This window comes from Physeter macrocephalus, chromosome 6, assembly GCF_002837175.3.
Source record: "Physeter macrocephalus isolate SW-GA chromosome 6, ASM283717v5, whole genome shotgun sequence".
In the NCBI taxonomy this organism is placed as follows: Eukaryota; Metazoa; Chordata; class Mammalia; order Artiodactyla; family Physeteridae; genus Physeter; species Physeter macrocephalus.
In genome coordinates, this window is record NC_041219.1 from 46,644,734 (window position 1) to 46,669,133 (window position 24,400).

The following is a 24,400-nucleotide window of genomic DNA, read 5'->3' on the forward strand; positions in this document are numbered from 1 at the left end:
TTAAAAGTCTTAGCAACTGTACACTTATTTCATAAGCTTATATAGTTAAATGTGTATGTGTATATGTATGTATATATATACATTCACATATACACATCCCTGTATATTTATAAGTACATATGCATTTATTTAAGATTTAATTTTATTTATTTTTGGCTGCTTTGGGTCTCTGTTGCTGTGCGTGGGCTTTCTCTAGTTGTGGTGAACGGGGGCTACTCTTCGTTGCAGTGCGTGGCCTTCTCCTTGTGGTGGCTTCTCTTGTTGCGGAGCACAGGCTCTAGGTGCACAGGCTTCAGTAGTTGTGGCTCGCGGGCTCTAGAGTGCAGGCTCAGTAGCTGTGGCGCACGGCCTTAGTTGCTCCGTGGCATGTGGGATCTTCCCGGACCAGGGCTCAAACCCATGTCCCCTGCATTGGCAGGCGGATTCTTATCCACTGTGCCACCAGGGCAGTCCCTGCAATTTATATGTACAATTGACATAAACAGGTTTAGGGACAAACACTTGTTTAGCACACTGGGCAACATGTGGTTCTGCTTGTCACATGTGGCCACAATGCCAAGGGGGTCTTTTAGTAAATTAGACAGGGATTCTGCTCTCAGGAAGCTTCCAGCCTGTTGGGGGCAATTTCTGTATTTCAGAATCTATAACACAAGTTAAAAAGTGCAGATGCCTTCAGAGACAGCATATACTCCCAGCAGGAAGGGATCAGAGAATTCATGCAGAAGCAGGTATTTGACCTGGACCATTCATTTCTTTGTCTTTAGTTGCATATTTTTCTGTTGATAGAGATATAACCAGATGTAACTGTCACTGGGCCTTAGGCAGTGGTAAGAACGTCTGAAGGCTTTTGAGGTTTCTATGTCTATCCTTTGTAGAGGCACTTGCTATTTCTCCTAAGTGACAAAGCTTCATAATATCTCTGTTGTTGGGGGTTCCTCAAGAAGGGATGGTGTTCCTTTCAGTCAGGAAACAATGTACTGGTCACAGTTCTGTGGTGCTAAACTAACCTGAGCATAAAAGCACTTCCTTGGGAGACGTTGGGTAAGGTAGCTTCACAGACCCAGAGGGACCCTGCAGAGGAGCTGGGGAGGGGATTGTTTCCAGGGGGTAGGGGATTCCTCAAAGCCCAGTTGGAATGTTGTTGCCAGAAGGAGGAGGAATGGGTGCTGGGAAAAGAGCAGCCTGTTGGGAAACGCTTTGTAGGGTGCCCATGAAATGGCTAACACATTAACCAAAGGCCAGGATGCATCCTGATAGCAAATGCACTTTTGTATTATCTCCAATGAGTCCACCTGAGCTTCTAGAGGCAAAAAAACATAACACATCACCCATAGGAGCTCAAGAAATATGTGATTCTTATGAATTCAAGAAATGTTGCCAGACTGCCTCCCGAAACTTACTGCCCGCGTGAGCATAGCAGCCTTCCTAAGTTCTGCCCTGTGTGGGTGGGTGAACTCAAGTGAGGAGAAACGGTATCATCTGGAGTGAAGAGCCCAGCTTTGTGGTCAGTCAGCCGGACAGAGGGTGGACTCTTGGCTCTGCCGCCAACTTGATGTGGACCTTGTGCTCTTCTTTGTTGTGTGCAATGACAGCTGTTTGCAATATTCTTTATTAGATTTCTCAAAGTTACAGGTTATTGCATTTTTTGCTATATGCTCATGCCAAGCGAAACAAAAAAGATGTATGCACAGCAAGATGGTAATAAACCTCCAGTACCAACAGTCTGAGATGAACCAGCGTTGACCACTTCAGTGTAGCAGAGCCTTCACAGCTTCCTCCAGGCTCTCACAAACATCAGTGTGTGTTTTAATAAAAGGAGTAATACTGTAGGCATCGCTCAGCAACTTGCTGTTTTCACTTCCCTTTAGCTTTCACGCTCCTGATTTTAAGCTGTCTGAGAACAAAGATTTGACAGAGTGCTCTGCATGTGGTAGGTGTTTATTGTTGAGTGAATGAATGAATGCTATACTCTGAGTATCTCTCCAGGTCAGTAGTTTCTGGAAGTTAGGCCAGATTGAATAGCTTCAGCCTTTTTGTAGGACATACACCAACAGTGTATGAGGACACCATTTACTGGGCATTTCCACCAGCACTAGATGTTTTTTTCCTAATCTGATGGGTAAAATTCATATCCCATTGTTTTTTTTTGACCAGGGATCAAACCCGGCCGGGCAGTGAAAGCACCAAGTCCTAACCACTGGACCGCCAGGGAATTCCTTCCCATTGTTGTTTTAATTTATATTTTCCTGAGTACTAGTGAAGTTGAGCATCACTTCACATGTTTATTGGCCATTTCTTCTTCTTCTGTGAATTCTATATATATGCTTTTTGTCGTGCCCCCCACCCCCACCCCGGCATTGGATTGTTTTTCTTTTCAGTTTTTAGGCGGTTTTGTATATTGGGCTATAAATCCTTTGTTGTTAGTATTGCACATACAACAATCCCCCTGGCTACTGTTTCTATGATTTGTTTTTCCTTCGTTTAGATGTCTTTTTCCATAAAATTTGAAGATTTTTATGTAGTCAAATATGCTTATCTCTTTATAGTGTTTAGGTTTCCTATTTCCTGTTCCATCTATTATCTAGAGAAAGCTATAGACCAATTTCCTATGTGTGTGTGCATATATATGTTTATATATATCTGCAAATGTCTAAATATGTTTCTAAGTAAAACAATAACTTGAATACAGTAGTGTATTAAGAGATTAATTCTCCATGACCAAGCAAGGTTTATTCCAGAAGTACAAGGGTAGCCTCATGTGAGGAATTGTGTCAGCTGGAGAAAGCTGTGGCCCAGGGCTTAGAGAATATAGTGTATCCCAGTCCTGCCATGTACTAACTCTGACTTTGGCCAAATTGTTTAATCTCCCTGAGCTTCAGTCTCCTCATCTGTAAAATTAGCAGGACAAGAAGAGTGCCATCGTACAGAGTTGGTGTCAGGACTAAATGGGATATTACATGTAAAGTGGTTAGAGCAGGGCTTGGTGCATAGTAAGTGCTCAATTAAATGTCATGCATGACAATTCACTGCACAAAAAGAAAACCTACGTTGACTAAATCAGCAGATGGTTGGAAGGCGTATAATAAAATTCTGCAGCTAATTCTAATAAAAATCTAAGAAAAGTGGTCATAGAGCGAGTACAGAAATACTTACCAGAACTCAGCAGTGAGCACGTTAAGTGGCCATTTAATTAAACTCTAGGCATGATAGGGAGGCCTGCATGCAGCACTCTTCCCTCACATCTATGAATCCCCAGATGATCCTGTGGACTTGACAGGCTTGCGGGGAGAGGGGCCAGAGGAGCCACTGTGGCAGTGTCTGTCCAGCCTGAGCTGGCCCTGTGTTTCTCTTCTGTCTGGAGCACATGACCACCTGTTCCTAAGGCCTGCCCTTCCCATTGCACCGTGGGTGTGGCTTCTGCTCTCACCCTGCAGGAACCAGGAATAAATTCCTGGGGTCAAGGAGGGAAGAGGATTGCAAAAGGTAACAAGCCACCTCTAAACGGCCAGGGGAGCAGTTTTGTAGTAGTAGTAGGAGCACTGGGAACCAAGTATGACATCTAGGGCACCGAGGGTCAGCAGCAGGTGGCGTAGCCTGGCAGGTGCACATGGTTCTGTTTTCTCTCTGCAAGGAATTAGCCCAGTCATAATTTCTAACCTTCCCCTTCCTCTTCCGCATGCAAAATAAGTGGACCAATGTTCTCAGAACGAGAGAGGGAGGGAAGGTGAATGATCCGAACCCTGGAGGGGTACAGGTCAGATTAGACCTTCCAGACTGGCCTGGAAAGCCTTGGTGGGAGAGGCGGCTCTCAGCATTGGTCTGATTTTAGCCTGGCATTTGTTGAACACCTGTGGGTTTTTTTTGTTTTGTTTTGTTTTGTTTTGTTTTGTTTTGCGGTACGCGGGCCTCTCACTGTTGTGACCTCTCCCATTGCGGAGCACAGGCTCCGGACGCACAGGCTCAGCGGCCATGGCTCACGGGCCCAGCCACTCCGTGGCATGTGGGATCTTCCCAGACCGGGGCACGAACCCGTGTGCCCTGCATCGGCAGGCGGACTCTCAACCACTGCGCCACCAGGGAAGCCCCCTTGTGTCTTTCTTATAGCACTTTTCTTTTTTGCCTCTAGTTTAGAAATGCTTTATTAGCTTAAAATTTATGTAAACAATGGGTGATGGATATGTAAGTTTTGAAGCATAATTATAAAAACCTCAAAACCAGCCTCCCAGCTTGAAACCATTGTGCACCACAGGGAGGCTCTTGGTTAGGGCTTCCTGCCAGGGGCAAAGGTATTCCAGGATATTTGATCATTCTCTTGCTTTTTTAGAAAAGAGAACACTTACACACATATATATGTGTCTATAAATAATATATTCAGTCTTTATGAGCTTTATCAAAAGGGAATCAAGTAATCTGTGAATTTCATTTTTACTACTGAATAATATTCCACTGTGTATATTATATTAGGGTTCTCCAGAGAAAGAGAAGCGATAGGATCTATGTATGTACAGAAAGAGATTTATCTTGAGGAATTAGCTCACATGATTATGGAGACTAGCAAGCTCAACTCAGCACAGACTCGAGCCCAGGAGAGCCGGTAGTGCAGTTCCAGTTCCCTGCAAAGGCTGGCAGCCTAGGGACCTGGGAGAGTTGATGGTGCAGATGAAGACTGAAGGCTGACAGGTGGAGAATTCCCTCTTACTTGGGGAGGGTTGGCTTTTTGGTTCTATTCAGGCCTTCAAGTGATTGGATTGGGGCTTGCCAACATTTTGGAGGGCAATCTATTTTACCAATTAAAATGTTAATGTTATCAGAAAACACCCTTGCAGAAACACCCAGAATAATGTTTGATGAAATATCTGGATATTTCATGACAGGTAAACTTAACTATCACATGCATAGACCACAATTTATCATCCTCCTGTCAGCAGATATTGGGTTGCTTCCATTTTTTGTGACCAGTAGGAGTACTGTGGTTATGAACCTTCTTTGTACAGGTCTCCTGGCGCACTCATTTCTCTAAGGTTTATATAGGAGTAGACTTGCGGCCTCTGGGGTCGAGTGTGCTCAGCATGCAGAAATACCTCCCCCAGGTGGGGTGCCAGTTTACTCTCCCACCCGGCACATGTGTGAGTTCCCACTGCTCACATCCTCGCCCAGACAGGCTAATGGTCACGCTTCTTAATCCTACCCACCTAGCGGATGTCAAATGTTATCTCATTCTGGTCTGAACTTACCTGCTTACTGAGGGTGATGAGCCTCTTTCCACATGGGTGTTAACAATTCATGGGTTCTCTTGGTGACATGCCTGATTAAGGCTTTTCACATTTTTTTCTCTTGGGTTGTCTGTATTTTTCTTATTGATTTGTATGGGTTCTTTTTTTTTTTTTTAATAAATGTATTTATTTACTTTTATTTTTGGCTGCGTTAGGTCTTTGTTGCTGCGCGCGGGCTTTTCTCTAGTTGCGGCGAGTGGGGGCTACTCTTCGTTGCGGTCTGTGGGCTTCTCATTGGGTGTCTTCTCTTATTGCAGAGCACGGGCTCTAGGCGCGCGGGCTTCAGTAGTTGTGGCACGCGGGCTTCAGTAGTTGTGGCTTGTGGGCTCTAGAGCGCAGGCTCAGTAGTTGTGGCACACGGGCTTGGTTGCTCCGCGGCATGTAGGATCTTCCCAGAGCAGGGCTCGAACCCGTGTCCCCTGCATTGGCAAGCGGATTCTTAACCACTGCACCACCAGGGAAGCCCCTGTATGGGTTCTTTATACATTCTGTATACCAGTTGATTTATTGGTTATATGAGGTACAGGAATTGTCTCATAGTTTGTGCATGTCTTTTCACTTTCACTATGTTGTCTTTTGTTAAACATTTTAAATTTCAATGTAGTTGTCTATATTAATCCTTTCTTTTATGATAAGTATTTTTAAGGACTTTTTAAAAGAAATCCTTTTCTGCTGCGAGATCATAAAGATATTCGGTATTTTCTTTTAACAATTTTAAGTTTTTGCTTTTCATATTAACCCTTAGTCTTTCTGGAGTAATTAGTAACTGATTTTTAGTTTGGTGTGAGGTAAAAATCTAGTTTTCTCTTCTTCTGAGTGCATGTTTGATTGAGACAGCATCACTGCTGAGTGGCCCTCCTGAACCTTGGGACTCTACCTCTGTCACTTAGGAAATCTTGAAATATGTGTGGGTCTGTGTCTTTTTTTCTAAATTAAAATTGTGTGTGTGTGGTAAAATATGCATAACATAAAATTGACCATTTTTAACTGTACAGTTTTGTGGCATTAAGTATCATGCATTCCCACTGTCGTGCAGCCACCATCTCCAGCCAGCCATCTCCAGAGCTTTTTCATCATCCCAAACTGAATCTCTGTCCCCACTAAATGATAACTCTCCATGCCTCTCTCCCTGCAGCCTGTGGGTCTGTACCTGGTCAATATAAGAGGCAACCCCTCCTTCCTCTATTCTGCTTTTTAATAGAATTATTTTAGTTTTATCTTCCTGATGAGTAAATCACAAGAATGGGGGCTTTGACTTAAAGGATCTCTGTATCCCTTGAAAGCACTTAACTTTTGTGGTGAGTGTATGGAGGGAGCTTAATAAATGCTAATAATTGAGCATTGGCATTGGGTTTGAGAGAGTTCATAAGTTAAACTCACTCAGGTTAGGACCTATGAGAGAGTGATACAAGAGAGTCAGAATGTGACCAAAACACCACCTTTGTAACAGGTCCAGAGGATATGGTGCGCGCAGCAGATGCCGCACTAGCCGGGGGACGTGCTGACTTTCCCTGACTGTGTTCCAGGCTTTGGCACAGCCTCCGCAAAGGTCAGCTGCATCCGTAGAGCAGACACGCTTGCTCCACATGGGTGCCTTGTGTTGGTCTGGGATGGAGAGAGAAAGAAAAGCAGTGGGAGGGGCTGATCTTTTTACAGTCGAGGAAACTGAGACTCAGAGTGAAATCACTTTGTGAGGCCACAGCCGGTAGGTTGTGAGCTGGGATTTGTTCTAGGCTTCGAGTTGAGGTGCGCTTCTATTCCTGAGGCTTGGCATTCACACCTGAGCTGTTCATGCCCAAGGGTGAAGCTGCCATTTCTCTCATGGATTTTGTTTTTTTTTTTTCCTTTCTTCTTTTGGTATATGCTGTGCCCCTAGGTACTAAGCCGTGTCTTAGGTGCCAAGGAAACGAGGGCAGTGAGACAGGATGGGGAAGGGAGGAGGGGGGGACAGGCACAGGCCTAAGATTGGATGGAGTACAACAGCCTGCTTCCGCAGCAGCTCAGAGAGGGGAGCACCCACCCCACCGGCTATCTGGGGAAGGGGGCCACGCCTGGCACTGGTGCGGGGCTTGTCAAACCTGCTGGAGCCACAGGCATGTGGCCTGAGAGCTTGCCCATGAACTCTGAAACACTGACAAATGTGTAAAGTCCAAGGTGTATTTGGAAAGTTTCTAGTTTAGGAAAACATTTAAAAAATGAATGGGGGAAGCATATGTAGCCTTTTTCTTAATGTGACGTTAAAGGGTGAAGCCTCAGTGGAGGGCTGTTGAGCAGTGACACTCTTGGCCAGATTCCTAGTTGCGTACTTCAGGGCACTGGGGAAGTTCTGACTTGCATTTTGTGAGACGCTCTTCAGTTACTGGATAAGCAGAAATAATGAAGTTGCTCAGGAGGGATTGCCTCATTGATGAGAAACATGGCAGATTGTGTTCATTTTCAAATTGTTATGGAGAACAAGTGCAACTTCTTTAGATTGTCATCTTATTTTAAGATTACTTTTAAAACATCAGTGCTGGTTTCCTCTCTTTGTCTTTCAGTAATTTTGTTGCAGGGCATTTTGGGCAGGAGTATTTCACGTAAGTTCTTATTTGGGCTGACGTTCAAGCACAAGACACGCTTGCTCTGCGCGAAGGCAGACATGCGGCTGCTCCGCCGCGGGGTTTACTTTTGCGTTGCTCCCAGCCACAGAAGTCGTCTTAACTCTGCTTCAGGATGAAGGGAATCCCCACGTGCTGTCCACAGTTTGAAAATCCAGATCTGCACTTTCATTTCTAGAACTGTGTCCTGTTTCAAATGTAGGATGGTGCTGTTATAAAGAAGCACGTACGAAGCTATTTAAAAGCACGAGTGAGCACTTGTAGGCTCGGTTGTTCCAAGCGTGGTCTCCAGGTCAGGAAGACTGAAGGTAGAATGCTGCTGCTTCCAGCCCCTCCCTTGTTCAGTGCTGCACTTCAGGTTTCCTGGTGTACCGTTCTGATCACAGTTCATCTTTTCTCTAGATAAACTACTATTTTTTAAAAATGAATTATTATGTAGTGGTTTGTAATACTGCCTCCTTTTATTGCTTTCAGCTTAGTGGTAACCTGCAGCCCCTCAGAGATTGCTGAGTGAATGAGGAGAGGTGCTGGTGCTCTGAGGGTGGGCTCGTGGGGAGAGGACTGGGGGGAGGCTGGGGGCAGCTTAGGGTGGTACAAGGAGACTGGGTTGGCGCCTGACCAGCACTGCTCTGGGTAGAGCGGGAGACCAGGCAGGGGCAGCCTCGAGGTTAGGAAGTCACTTCTGCCTGTCAGCCCAGTTCATTCTCACAGTCACAGGTTCCCCAGTGGTGTGCTGCCACCAATCACCTGGTGTGGCCGGGGGCCCTGCCTTCATTTCAAGGTGCTTACTTTCTTTGAGACTTTTTAACAAATTGCTTTGTTTCTTTAGGTTTCATCTTCCCAGGCTGAATTTTGAAATGAAAACTACATTGTCACTGACTCCTTCTTGTGAAGGATATAATGAATACTCATTAGCCAGTTAAATTTTTTATATTATTATTTTTGTAATAAACTTTATTTTGGAAAAATTTTAGATATACAGTAAAGTTGCAGAGATAAAATAGAGATTCTTCATGTACCTTTCACCCAGTTTTCCCTAATGTTAACTTAACCTAAACATGACACATTTGTCAGAATTAAGAAATTAACATTGGACAGTGTTATTAAATAAACTACAGGCTTTACTTGGATTTCACTGGTTTTCCTACTGAGGTTCTCTGTTCCAGGATCCAGTCCGGGATATCACATTGCATTTAGTCCTCATGGCTCCTTAGTCTCCTCCATCTGTGACACTTTCTGTCTTTCCGTATTTTTCATGACCTTGACAGTTTTGAAGAGTGCTAGTCAGATATTTTGTGGAGTGGCCCTCAGTTTGGGTTTGCCTGGTGTTTTTCACATTGTTAGACTGGCCCGATGAGTTTGGGTGAAGAATATGCAGAGGTGAAGTGCTGTCCTCGTTGTATCGTATCAGGGAGTACAGTGACGTCAGCATGGCTTATCACTGCAGAGGTTCACCTTGCAGGCTTAGTATTTTTATTCCTTGATTTTATACATGTTTTATGTGGCTCTGATTCCCCACTGGGTTGCTAGTCCTTTCAGGCCAACGCCCCTGCTCTGCTTGCTTTGTGCCTCTTCCCAGCGTGAGGATGCGTGCTGTGGACCTGCAGGGTCAAGTAAAGATGTATTTTAGTTGCATGCTTCTGTGAGCATTTAACAATTTGCATAATCATAGGTGGAACAAGATTGGCCATGTGTTGATAATTGTTGAAACTAGGGGTCATTGTTCTAGTCTTTTTTATATGTTTAACATTTTCGATAAAAAATAAAGAGAAAGGGCTGCCCTGGTGGCGCAGTGGTTAAGAATCTGCCTGCCGATGCAGGGGACACGGGTTCGAGCCCTGGTCCAGGAAGATCCCACATGCCATGGAGCAACTAAGCCCGTGCGCCACAACTACTGAGCCTGCGCTCTAGAGCCCACGAGCCACAACTACTGAGCCCACGTGCCACAAGTACTGAAGCCTGCGCGCCTAGAGCCTGTGCTCCGCAACAAGAGAAGCCATCGCAATGAGAAGCCTGCACACCACAGTGAAGAGTAGCCCTGGCTCGCCGCAACTAGGGAAAGCGCATGCGCAGCAACAGAGACCCCCCACGCAGCCAAAATAAATAAATAAATAAAAATAAATAAATTTTTTAAAAAGAGAGAAAAACATTTCCAATCTACAGCTATAATGAATCCCAGGTTGTTTTTGATAGTGTAGGTGTTATGATGTTGATTGTTGCCAGAGTTGTTCAGGCTGTTACTCATCTTAAATGTATTTGTTTCCTCCTCAAGACCTGGATAGGAAGAAAAACTTGCCTCTAAACCAATGTTAAGTGGTACTGCTGCTAATAACTATGTAATAATATTTCTTAACATCTTTGAAGAAGAAAAATCATTAGTGTGCCATCAGACAATAATTCCAATTAAAATGAGGTTACAAATTAGTTGGAATATATTTATGGAATAGAAAGAAAATCTTGACTATTTATTGTCACACTAATTTACGGCAAAGAACATTTGAATCTAATGAATTTGGATGTGGCCTATTTCTTATATGTGCAGCAGTTTGACCTTACAAATTGTGAGTCGGGTCTTTCAGTGAATGTAGTACAGAAATACTGATTCCATTTAAAGATCCTAGCCCCTCCTCCTGAACCCCAAGACACTTTCTAAGAGGTGGGGGATTGTGAGTAGATTGTGAAGGGTATACTGAGGGAACAAGCACAAAGTGACCCAGCATCTGGATAAACTCGCTGTCTTTGTGCTCCCTCAGTTAACCTGCAAACACACAGTCACCGAGTTACGAGTTGTAAAAGTGAACATTGTCATGATGTATAATAAGCACACTTGGTGGTGTCACACTTTAAGAAGATCTTGGCTCTGGAAGTTAGTACTAACTTGTGACTGTTTATACAGTTACCCCCAGCCCTACTCCCAGTGTGTAGGTTTGTCTCTTCTTACCTGTTTCAGGCTTTTATGACAGCTTTGTGTGTGTATGTTAATTGAATGCGTTTGGTGGTCACCAGTCATGTGAGCTGTCAGAGGCCCTGTCAGAGGCACTGTCCCCGCTTAGGGAAGGGGCGGTCTGGCTGTTGAGAGCCGAAGTCTCATCCTTGCCTGTGTGTGGAAGGTGCTGGGGATGGGGCCTTTCACTTGGTTCTCTTCATCCAGCAAACTAAGACTTGATTATATACCAGATTGTCTCCCTTAGACCTGCCTCTGCATGGAATTAATTCATGTGATGTGGAGGTTTTAAAAAACTTCCACACTGTGGATGAGATTTCTGGCTTGAGGCTGGGGCCAGCACCTGCTGCTTTTCAGTGCAGCTGGAGAGTCTTAACTCTTCCTGGAACTTGTGTTTCTTTACAGAAATGGTTTGTAAAATCTCAGACTTTATGGAATAAATTTTGTGGAGTGCTCAGGAATCCCGTCCCTCCTCTTTCCCCCAAGGAATATTTCACAATTGGTGAAGCCAGCTGCAGGAGGTGACATGCCCTGCAGGCAGGGGTTCGCCCGTGACCTCCCTGTATCTGTCGGTTCACAGAGGACTTCTGCGAGTTGTGGTCCTGAACCCCCTCTCAGTAGTGGAGATCTGGACAGCCCTTTTGAACCCAGCCTTGGCATCGTCTGTCTGGTTTTAAAAACTCCTAAAGGAACTCATTTATTTCTTCACTATAAAAGCAGTGCATGTACTTCGTAAAGTACACACATAGGTTTTGAAAAGAGAAAATCACTGTCAGCACCTAGACGTACACTTCTCCAGATTGTTACAGTCACACACACAAATGTGATTTTTAAAAACAAACGGGGTACTCGCTTCGGCAGCACATATACTAAAATTAGAATGATACAGAGAAGATTAGCATGGCCCCTGTGCGCGGATGACACGCAAATTCGTGAAGCGTCCCGTATTTTTTCAAATCTGTTATTATGCGCTTTATCCCCCTTGCCTATCAAATGCTGGACATTTTCAATAGCATCTCTGCCTATAAGATATCAATGAGATTAATCAATTTTTCTGTTTGATATTTTATCAAATTAGGGCTAACTTTTTGGTATGATTAAAGGATAGCAACTTTAAAAACAAAACAAAGCAAAACAAATGGGGTCATAATATTTAAACTGTTTTGTAACCTGTCCGTCTTTAGCTTAGTTTCACACATGGGAGATACATGTCCCTCATCTTAAGATGGGTCACCTGTCACAAATGCCAAGTGACCACTGCCAGGCTGAGTGGCTTGCTTTCTCCCTGTGACTTCTGCCAGGTGCTCAGCCCAGTCAGCCTCTCGGCAGGGTTCCCTCACTTTATCTTCCTTCATGAGACCTTCTGAACCAGCCTGTCCATATCCATACTTCATTCCTTGTGGTCATTGTGAGTTTGTTTCCATTTGGGTTGTTATGGCATTGATTCATTGATTTTCCGACATTTACTGATTGCCTACTCTCTGAATTTCCTGGGGGTTAACCTTATGCTGCTGCCGCCTGAGTATGTGCCTCCTATGTTTCAGACCTACTCTTGGAGAGGCCCCTTTGACCCTTCCCTGACTTTAGTTGTGATCAGCATCCTCTGGAGCGTCCAGTTCTGTCATCAGGAGGTGATCTCCATGGCTACCATTGAAAAACACACTATGCGTACCTTATCTCACTCAGTCTTCCCAAGCCCTGAGGTGGTTATCGAGGCTGTCTTCATGTTACAGGCCGAGGCACAGGAAGCTTACAGACTTGCCAAGATCCTGCACCTGCTCACCTCTGCCCCTCTCTTGTCGTCTGGCCCCACTTAGTACTGCTTTTCTCATGCAGAAGTCTGTGGAGGGCCCTGTAGGGGACCTGTCTCCAATGGTTACCTGGCCTGTGTCCTCACACGGCAGGATCGTGACCCGTGCCAGAGTACGACTGGGAACATTGTGTTAAAAGACTGTTTAGTATAGTAGACTTCCATTTTAAATGGTGAAAGTAGAAGAAAAACGTAAAATTTGTAAAACAAGATACACTTCTAAGTTTGTATTATATTTATAATCATATTTCAGACTGAGAATGGAAGCTTTTAGAGGTTAGAGACCATGTCTTTTAAGTTGACTTTCTATAACACTCAAAAGCGAGCTTTAGATTCATTCATTTATTAAACACTTAATGTATTCTTATTACATGCCAAATTGAAGCACAGGATTGAAAATCTTGAGTAAGAGTTCAAATGCTTCCAGTTTCTTGGCACATGGGGTTCTTGATCTTTTCCATCTTTCCCATCTTATCCCTAGCACAGGTCCAAAATGGGGAAGGAGAAAGGAGAAGGTAATGGTAGCATTCTGGAGTGCTTGGGATCACGTTCATTTATTTACATATTTATACCTCTCCTGGTTTCACAAAGAATTTGAGTTCGTTGTTTGGGACTATCAAAAATAAATAAATAAGTAAAAGGTGGCAGAACTGAATTCTTCCTTTGCTATCCCCAAAGCAACAGCAATAAAATAGATGTTTAGTATCTGATAAGGACCTCAGAGGTCACCTAGAACGCTCCTACTCAGTGTTTTTGGGGCCCAGGACAGGCTCCGCTGTCAGAGGGAACCAAGTGTAGCAGTTCTGCCCATGCACAGCCACTGCTGCGTGACCACAGAGAAACCACTGCCCCATCGGCTGTAGTTTCCTTATCTGAAAAATAGGGACAGTACACCAACCTTGTAGGGCTATCAGGAAGTGTAGAATCATTGTATGTAAAGATCCTGGCAAATGTATATAAAATGTCATAAAATAGTCCCTAATTTTATCCTCTATTTGCAGGGTTTCCAAACACAAGTTTATGATGGTATTTTTACTGCTGTGCCGCCAAAATATCAACAGTATAATCATTGTTTAAGCTAAAGACACTTAGTTTGAGGCTTTTCGTTTATTCTGAAGTTGTATGACCCACTTTTTAGTGTTAAAATACCTTTTTAAAATTATTAAAATGCCTTTGAAATGGAATAATGCTAAGTGCTAGGTTTTCTCTTTTCTTAACATCCTTAGTGGACAAAATAAAGTTGGCAGCCTTATGTTGGGTGATTCTGCCTGTTGACCGAAAATAAAATGCACAACCTAAAAGTTGAGAGTTATGTTTTATTTGGTGGACATTCTGAGAACTTCAAGCCTGGGACACAGCTTCTCAGATAATGCGGAGAAACTGTTCTAAAGAGGCATGGTGGGGAGCCAGGATATATAGGAGTTTTTGCAACAAAAGTCCAGGTAGTCTGAACATCAAAGGGTAACTGTTAATAAAAGAAAACCAGATATCTCAAGTTAAGGAATTTAGCACTTTTCTCCCTATGGGAAGATGCAAGAGTCTGGGCTCACTGAAATCATTCCTTTGATATGCACCTCAGCTACATGGGGCCAGCATCCTGTGCTTTCTCATCCTGAGTCTCCTCAGGGTGCACCATTGGGGTTGGCTGAGGCAGTTGACTGCTAGATGGTGGGCATCTTGTTTCTATCCTGAGTTCCTTCAGGGTTCGCCTTCGGGCCGCTGTAATGTGGTGGCTTGATGGCTGTAACATCCTTTGTTTACTGATATGGCAGGCAATATTTTAGTTCACATGCCCTTAATGAAAGGCGCTGGTCAGTGAAGTTGGAGCTTTCATATGGTGCCCTGCCCTCTCCCCTGGGGAAGAGGAAGCTATAGCCAGAGGTACAGAGTGACACAACCCCTTCTTACCTGACTCAGCTCAGGGTCCCCTCTCCTGGGGAGTCTTCCCACATCTCTTCCCAGCCTCCCACCCCCCAACCCCCTTCACTCCTACTTAGATCTATTACGTAGCACTTGTCACACTGTGTGGTCCTCTGGGGGCTTGTCTGTCTACCCTACTAAACTCTAAGCTGCTTAAGGAAAAGTGTGGTGAATTATTTAGCTTGTGACTTCCAGAGTCTAGTAGAGAGAGCGTACATATAAATAAATGAGGGAGGAAATCACACCAATAAGCCTCTAATAAAACATTAACACAGCATATCTCTCTAACTCTATTCCTGAAAATACCCCCAAACTCACCACAAACTCTGCTCACCACTCTTTTTTGAATTCAGACCTTCTTCTTTGGGTGTGTTGCCCAAAGAAGGCTTGAGCTGTTCCCGGGACTGGGGGGCAGCGGCAGGAGCTGTGTGACATCCTAACCACTGCGATGTTGTGTTAGAAGTCCAGGTGTTGCTTCTCATGCTCGCATTTTGTAAAATGCATAAGGAAAGAAATTAATGTGTTTTTTTCTATCACATTGGTGCTTTGAACTTTTTCTTAATTGGGCTTTCTGCGTTAATTAGTCTGGCTTCATATTTTCTTTCTCTCTCTTTTTTTTTTAAGCTTTGAGCAAGTGTCAGAGAAGCAAAGAAGCTTATATAAAAGGTCTAACCTTTTTTTTTTTTTTTTAAATTTTCCAAAAGATAAAACGGGTATTTTTTTTTTTTTTTTAACTTTGCCAAAGATAGAACTGGTACTTAGCTTGTCCTGGCACCTTCTTTGATAGAGAGTGATAGAAATTTGGCTTTGTTTATTCCTTTTTATGTACATTATGTGAGAAGAGTAAAGGTAAGATGGCTCTGTTTATGTCTTGGTTCATGAAAAATATGAAAGGCTAACCAGTAGGATTCGAACATAGCCACTACCCTCTTCCCAACCAAAAAACAAAAACCAAAAAAGATCAAAATGTTTTTACATAACCTATTTATGAACATGGTAGGTTTCTAGAATTTAAGATTTACTTATCAATTAAAAAAAAAGGAAAAGCTAATACCTGTAATTATCTTTATTAGATTTTACTTATTTACTGACTGTCAACCATTGACACCTGTCACTCAGAGCTGCCATTTCTAAGTTGCTGACTGGCGTTATCAAATTTTACTGCAGTGATGATGGAGAGAACTGAGCTAACCCGGTTATGAAGTGGACCATTTGGGCTCATCAGAATCATTTGTGTGTGTTAGAAGTTCAATTATTCTAAGAATTGAGACCTAATAAAGTATACTTAGTGCTAACATTACACAGAACTTATTTTATTTGGCCTTTGAACCAGAGGACCTTGAAGTTCAATTCCTGGTGAAAGTCTGTCGCTGTTGTACCGCTGATGTGGATGCTGGGAGCAGGAGAAAGTTCTGTTTCTCAAGTTCTGCAGAGAGCTCCTTTCCTGCTCTTTTTCTTTCTTCCTCTCTCCTGTCCTGTCTTCTCCCCCTCATCCCCCTCCCTTTTCTCTTTACTGAGATATTAATTAACATACAACTGAATGCCCTCATTTAGAGGCTTTGACAAATAGATACGCCTGTGTAGCCACTGTCCTAATCAAGACATAGAACATTTCCATCATTTCAAAAAGTTCCTTGTGCCCCCGTGCAGTCAGCCCCCCTGTCCCCAGCCCCAGGCATACATTGATCTGTCACCCTAGGTGAGTTTTGCCTGGTTTAGAATTTCATGTAAATGTGAGACACACGGTGTGTATCTTTTGCATCTGGCTTCTTTTGCTCACCATGACTTTTCTGTGTTTCCCTCATGTTACTTCTGTCAGTGGCACATTCCTTTTAAGCGCCAAGTAGTTTTCCACTGCGTGTCGATGATGTTTTTGATGTCCTGTATGGAGAAGTGTGGCAGAGAAATCAGGGCTCTGCAGGAGTATACACATAGTCTGTTTGTAATACCCCCTTCCCCCAACTTTCCTTAGCACTTGAGGAAGGCTGAGAGGAAGAGCAAATAAACCAAGATTTTGGGGGTGTTACCTTTTCCTCAGAGCCTTGAGTCTTGTTAGTCCTTAAGTGGTTTGGCTTCTCAGAACAACACTATTCTTGGTGACCCTTAGCTTGTGGCAGCCGATATGATCTTGGTGTTTGTCTTTCTGGAGATGGGGGGATGGGCTTTCTGAATGGTTTAGGTCTTGTGACTAGAGAGGCTCTTCTAGGGCTTTTGCATGACTTTTGCCATCCCTGCTGGCGCTAGGCCGCTTGGCTCTGCATTTAGGGCTTGCTAAGTTCCGAGACGTGTGAACCGTGGAGCACGTGTAGCATGAGGCCGCCAGGCACCCCAGCCTCTGCCTCTGAGTCGTCTGGCTCTTGTCCTGCTCTGTCCTGGCTCAGCTGTTAGCTTTAGCCCAGTTGGGAGGAATAAAGCACAGAACTGCAGTTTGCACTGTTTTATTAACAACCCAATTACTGTGTGCCCATAACCTCTTTAAGAATCACCTTGTGAGACTTCCCTGGCAGTCCAGGGGTTGGGACTCCGCACTTCCACTGCAGGGGGCACAGGTTCGGTCCCTGGTTGGAGAACTAAGATCCCTGTGGTGTGGCCAAAAAACAAACAAAAAAACACAGAAAGAATCACCTTGTAAGAGGCAGTGGTTGCTTAGGGCTGGGGGAAGGCATGGCGGGGTAGGGAGAGGGGTGATAGCTAAAGAGTACAGGGTTTCTTTTTGAGATGATGAAAATGTCCTAAAATTGGGGTGATGGTTGCCATATCTGTGAATATACTAAAAACCATTGAATTGTACACTTTAAATGGCTGAATTGTATGGTATGTGAATTATACCTCAATAAAGCTATTTTTTTAAAAAGGGTGGTATTAGAGCAAGGACAGACCAATAGAGGAATGGGGGAAAATTGACATCATAGAAATTTTACTCTTTCCCCATATGACATGACCTGTTGCTAAATATCCTAGTTTGCTTCACAGCTCTAGTTCCATGGGGGGCATAAGAGTGTGGTAGAAGAGGATGGGCTTCGAAGTATCAGGTGAACCTGAGTTTGAATCCCCATTCTGCCATTATTAGCTGGGTGACCTTGGGCAGGTCACTTAACTTCTCTGTGCTGGTTTCCCTTCTGAAAAAGGGGACTAGTAGTACCTATCTTATGGGATCTTTTAAAAGAGCTCGGTAGAGGTAGCCATTTTCACCACATGACAATCATATAACAAAGGTATCAGATAGAAGAGGTAGCATGGTCAGACGCTGTCCTGATGTCTGTGAGTTCTGTTAGGTTAACGGCTGTTCACTCGAATCCCCCTGCTGATGTGCATTGGTAACAATGGCTGAGGTGATGGATGACCCTGGCAGTCTTTAACTAATTTGCTGGACTCTCTGCTTCTGAATTTTTTTTCCGCCTTAATCCACATGGTTTGAGTAGGTTGGTGGCAAGCTCTTGGAGAACCCACTTGTGTCCCCTGCTTTGTGAAGCCTTCCCACCCTGGGTCACTGCTCCCTTCACACTGTTCCCTCAACCCTTGGGGCACGTTGGTTCTAGCATTTATCGGCTCGTGCCATTTTAATTTATTTACACTTCTGCCGTGCCCATAAACTGTGAGCAATGCAGGGAAGGGACCTTGGCTTTTCAATCATGGGGCCCCGAGGCCCTAAGCACTGTGCCTGGCACTAATGTTCGTTGAATGAATGCCCAATGGTTTCAAGTCTGGTGACAAACCAGTTTGGAACTGGAAATACCAGTTTAGGCACCACGTGCTAGAAGTCAGCAGGTGGGTTTCCCTGGAGCAGTGTTTCTGTCCCAGCACCACCTCCAGGGGCTGCACCCCCTCCCCAGGATGGGAGAGCTGCCAGAGGGCCAGGAGAGCTTGCCTCCTGCCAGGCATCCACTGGTGAGATGTGGCTGAAGTTATGAGGAGGGAGAAGGTACCCTGGCCACGCTGGAAAGCTGGTCTCGTTACTTCATAGTCCTACTGCTATCTGCCTTCTTAATTCAGTTCATATATAATTTTTATTAAGCAGCAGCTGTATCCAAGACCCAGTTCTGATTCTTCAGGGAAGCCAAGATGGAGAGGCAGTGTGGTGTAGTGGTTAACAGCTGGGCTTTGGAGGCTGACTGCCTGGGGTTCATTCCTGGCCCTCGCCATGAACCAGCTCCAGGACACAGGGCAAGTAATATAACTTCTCTGTGCCTCAGTTATCTCACCTGGAAAATGGAGGAGGTAACAGTACTTACCCTCATAGGGTTATTTTCATGATTGACCATAAATAAAGTAAGCACTGTATAAATGTTTATTGAGCAGCCTTTGTTTGTTGGATTTAAAAAAAAAATAAAGAGCATGAGGCTCTTAAACCCTGCTGTGATTGTCCCTCCCATAACCAAGAGCGCTAAGTGGGGCTCTGGGGCAAAGAAGAGTTTGCTGTCATGCTAGCTGATAGCAAGGAAAGGTAGACAATCAGCTTGCTTTGCTAGAACAACTCAGGTGTGTATTCCTTCTTAGTGGAAGAAAATACCCCCAGACAAAGGCTTTGGTGACATATTTTTATGCTGCTCAAACTTAGTTAAAGCACGTACTCTGAAAGATAACTGCCATGCCATTGGTTTTAGAAAGCCTGTCTTGGCACTCAACAAGCCTTTTGACTTGTTCCTCAACCTTTTCCAGCCTTAGTGTCCACCACTGGACAAAATGACCTTTAGGGCCATTAGACCTTCAGTTCCTGATCCTGTCTGTCCCACAGCAAACCGTGGGATGAAGTGGCCAGCCTCCCTGCAGACCAGAGGATGCTACTGTGGCGTGTGCACCTCTGTAAGGGTTGGTGGCAGAGTACGGTGAAGTCTGCGTTGGGTTGACTTCGTGGGGAGGGTGAGGGGAAAGTGGTATCATAATTTTCTGAGTAGTGTGAATGATTATCACATATCAAATAGTTGAGGCTTTTGTTGATATGGTCTTTGCTTTATTGGTGTTTTTCCATTAAGGAACTTCTAAACCGAGATTTTTTTTTTTTTTTAAAGACTCAATTTTGTTTATTTATTTTTGATTGCGTTGGGTCTTCGTTGCTGCACGCAGGCTTTCTCTAGTTGCGGTGAGCAGGGGCTCCTCTTCGTTGCGGTGCGCGGACTCCTCATTGCGGTGGCTTCTCTTGTTGCGGAGCACGGGCTCTAGGCGCACGGTCTGCCATGCCATTGGTTTTAGAAAGCCTGTCTTGGCACTCAACAAGCCTTTTGACTTGTTCCTCAACCTTTTCCAGCCTTAGTGTCCACCACTGGACAAAATGACCTTTAGGGCCATTAGACCTTCAGTTCCTGATCCTGTCTGTCCCACAGCAAACCGTGGGATGAAGTGGCCAGCCTCCCTGCAGACCAGAGGATGCTACTGTGGCGTGTGCACCTCTGTAAGGGTTGGTGGCAGAGTACGGTGAAGTCTGCGTTGGGTTGACTTCGTGGGGAGGGTGAGGGGAAAGTGGTATCATAATTTTCTGAGTAGTGTGAATGATTATCACATATCAAATAGTTGAGGCTTTTGTTGATATGGTCTTTGCTTTATTGGTGTTTTTCCATTAAGGAACTTCTAAACCGAGATTTTTTTTTTTTTTTAAAGACTCAATTTTGTTTATTTATTTTTGATTGCGTTGGGTCTTCGTTGCTGCACGCAGGCTTTCTCTAGTTGCGGTGAGCAGGGGCTCCTCTTCGTTGCGGTGCGCGGACTCCTCATTGCGGTGGCTTCTCTTGTTGCGGAGCACGGGCTCTAGGCGCACGGTCTTCAGTAGTTGTGGCACGCGGGCTTTAATGCGCAGGCTCAGTAGTTGTGGCACACGGGCTTAGTTGCTCTGTGGCATGTGGGATCTTCTCTGACTAGGTAGGGATGGAACCTCTGTCCCCTGCAATGGAAGTGCGGGGTCTTAACCACTGGGCCGCCGGGAAAGCCCCTTAAAAGCCTTTTTATTCAGGTATAAATATATATACATAAAAGTGCGCGTATTATATGTGTGTATACCAATGAATTTTCACAAATACACCATACCCATAACGCTCAAAAAACAGAACACTGCTCAGAAGCATTCCTGGTGACCCCTTCCTGCTCTGTCCCTCTCTGCTCTGCCCTGTCCTGGCCTCACTCGGCACAGAGTTGTGCCTCCTCTTTATCTAATGGGAATTATACAGTATTTTCTTGTGGGCACATACATTTGAAAATGAGTTAGGGGGTTTTCCCTGGTGGCTCAGTGGTTAGGACTCCGTGCTCCCAATGCAGGGGCCCCAGGTTCGATCCCTGGCCGGGGAACTGGATCCCACATGCATGCTGCAGCTAGGAGTTCGCATGCCACAACTAAGGAGCCCCCGAGCCACAACTAAGGAGCCCGCGAGCCGCAACTAAAAGGAGCCCACCTGCTACAACTAAGACCTGGTGCAAATAAATAAATATTTTTTAAAAAGGAAACCCCTCAACACTTAAAAAATAAGTAAATAAAATGAGGAGATAGGATCTCTTCCTCCTCACCTAAAGTTATATTATGCTTTTTTTCCTTCACTTTCAGTTCTTTGTAAAACTCTAGAAGTAAGGTGTTGTTGTGTTGATTTTTACTTCTAGGGAATCACACTTGCATGTTTGAGTGCCCTAGTTCCTAGGAGGCAGTCACACTGCTGAGACCAGGGTCCCCTGCCTGTGTCCAGCATGAACCTGCGTCAGGCTTCCCCTGCATCTCCCACTGTCAAGCTGCTTTGCCTTGTGTATGGAGTCACAGAGAGAAGCTGAGTTTTACACGTAGGGGCAATGGAAGATTATCCCATGCAAGTAAACCCTTGTCACATTAACTCCTGGCTCCTTAGAAACAGAGCATGTCTTTTCTTCCTCATAAATGGGAGGATCCCAAATACAAGAAGAGACTCTAAGACCATCACATACAGTGTAAGTTAGTTTATATATAAGTTGATTTTGGGGGTGATATGACTTTCATTCTCAGTCCTTTTGTCTCTGATTTTCCATGGAATACTGAGATTTCTGTTTGGCTACTTACTGAAAAGAAAGCTCTTCTGTGATGGTCCCAGCAGGCTTGCAGCCGCGGTCTGAGAACCTGGTGCCTGTAGGGCGAATGCAGCAGTGTAGGGGAATGGCCTTATCTCGGCTGCAAGGAGTCGGCAGCCAACAGGAAATGATGAAATGTGCTGGGAGAATTCAGCTGGGAGCCGAGGTCAGACATACCAGCAGGGACGGAAGGAGGCAGGTACGGAAGCTGATCTGCAAAGTTAGGCAGTTGAAGCCGCCTTTGACAGGAAAACGTGAGTGTGCTGTTTAGAACGTGCATTTCCTTTAAGGGAGACCTTCTGAAAGTAAAATTTTCATTGATTTTTTTTTTTCCCTCCAGAGTGATTGATTTAACAGAACCCTTACCTTTTAAGCACACCTAGTTTTAGAGCTTCTTGATGGAAATGTTAACCCAGTTCAATATCAGCTGAACAGTGTGGAGTGTTTTATCCAAAATGCTTTGAGAAAATGTTAGAGTACATGTTTGATTTTCTTGGTGAATACATCTTGACCTAAACAAACGAAGGATTATGTTTTATAATTTCTACTCTGGTTTTAGAACATATGTGCATGCGTCATTTCAAAATAGAGGGAATTAATTAAAAACTTAGGCATGTTTTAGACTAGTTTGCATACCTCTGGCTGTATTTTTTCTTACTGTGTAGCTAAATGAATTACTTGAGTTAACAGTTAATAGAGGGTTTGTTTCTTTTCCCCCTACAGTCAGGCATTAAGTTTATTACATGCTGCAACTTCCTTTCTTAACAGCCACAGCTAATCTACAAACTCACAACTGGGACTTGTGATAGAAAATGAACAAATTAGCTTTTCCAGTTGACTGTAATTGCTGTTTCATGACCATCTCTTCCAGAATCCCAGAATTAGCATGCGGCTTGCTCCAAGGGCCCCCCTCCGTCTTCCTCCTCAGTCAGTTCTTATTTTTCTTCTCATCTGGACCCTGTGCTCTCATCCCCATCTGACTGCTATCACTGGACACTTTATTTTCATTTTTATTGGATAGCAAAATGTAAAACTTTTATTGTTTCAATAGCTGAGCAGCTTTACATACATATTTGTTTCCTATCCTGAAGTCATACTCTGGAATTGAAAAATTTTGGCTCCCTCTCCCTTTCCTTTGTTTATGCAGTACTGTAATTCTAATTAGAAGATTTTGTTTAACAATCCCGATATGTGAGTGATTCATCACGATTTATTGGGTTACCTATTGTTGTGAACGTTAGAAAGGCAGTGTCCTCTTTCTGTTCTCCAGAGAGCGCCATGCTGGTACAGTCTGTGCCACACACACAAGCATATTTTCTTGTTAGGTCATTACCTAGTGTGATGTATGTATTTCTAACACTTTTAAGGTTGTGTATTTCCTATTTTCTAGACCTTAATCAGGTTTCCTATTTTCAGACGTTAATCAGGTTTCACCCTTGCTCTTATAATTTAGAACAGGGGTCCCCAACCCCGGGGCATGGACCGGTACCGGTCTGTGGCCTGTTAGGAACTGGGCTGCACAGCAGGAGGTGAGCAGCAAGAGAGTGAAGCTTCATCTGCCGCTCCCCACCACTCGAGTTACTGCCTGAACTTTCCCTCCTCTCCCCTGCCTGTGGGAAAAGTGTCTTCCACGAAACTGGTCCCTGGTGCCAAAAAGGTTGGGGACCGCTGATTTAGAATATCTCAACTTCCTTCTTTCTTCATATATAAGATATCTTACCTAATTCTAGGTGAACTTTAATGCTGCATTTATGAAAGTAATAAACAGGTATCCTAGCTTCAAACTGAAGCATGTCTTATAGGTCTGAGATTTATGCCAGTAGTAAAAATAAGCCCCCCCCCACTTTTATACATTGTTAGTATTCTGTTTTGCTCAGCTATATAATTCTATTATTTAGGAGGTGGCATAATTTAAAAGGTGGGAACATGATCTTCAGAGTTGTAATGGCTCTTGGAGTCGTTATAGTCAGGCCCATTCATTAAAAAAATTTTTTTTTAAATTTTTATTTAATTATTTATTTGGCCGCGCCGTGCAGCATGTGGGAATCTTAGTTCCCTAACCAGGGTTCAAACCTACGCCCCCTGCAGTGGAAGCGTGGAGTCCTTTTTTTTTTTTTTTTTTTTTAAACATCTTTATTGAAGTATAATTCTTTACCATGTTGTGTTAGTTTCTGCTGTATAACAAAGTGAATCAGCTATACATATACATATATCCCCATATCTCCTCCCTCTTGTGTCTCCCTCCCACTCTGCCTATCCCACCCGTCTAGGTGGTCACAAGGCGCCGAGCTGATCTCCCTGTGCTATGCGGCTGCTTCCCGCTAGCTATCTGTTTTACATTTGGTACTGTATATATGTCCATGCCACTCTCTCACTTTGTCCCAGCTTACCCTTCCCCCTTCGCGTGTCCTCAAGTCCATTCTCTACGTCTGAGTCTTTATTCCTGTTCTGCCCCTAGGTTCTTCAGAACCATTTTTTTAAGCGTGGAGTCTTAACCACTGGACCGCCAGGGAAGTCCCCCTTCATTTTTTTTTTAAACAAAGGAATTAAGACTGAGAGGTGAAATGCCTTGCTGACTTGTCCAAGGTCACACGGCTTGCTGGTGGCTGAGTGAGTCTGGAACCCAGTTCTCCTGACTTCTGGGCCATTGGCTTTTCCTTTATCTGCTTTCTCCACATATTATCTCAAGATTAATAGGACTTGGCCAAGACTGGCTTTTTTCTTCTTATGAGTCCATTTTCATTTGTTTCATTTTCAAATACTCGGCTTTTATTCGAGAATTTCCCTAAGTGAGCACCATTCGGCATAGGTGTGCAATGAATTACCTCAGGCACAAATT

The 24,400-nt window shown here is 44.1% G+C and overlaps 1 non-coding gene across 1 annotated transcript; it reads left to right on the forward strand.

The window, feature by feature from the left end:
* The first annotated feature begins 11,659 nt into the window (after nt 1-11,659).
* On the forward strand, nt 11,660-11,766 carry LOC112065926 (U6 spliceosomal RNA). Its single transcript, XR_002892321.1, has one exon. It is a non-coding gene; the product is annotated as a U6 spliceosomal RNA (small nuclear RNA).
* The last annotated feature ends 12,634 nt before the right edge of the window (nt 11,767-24,400 follow it).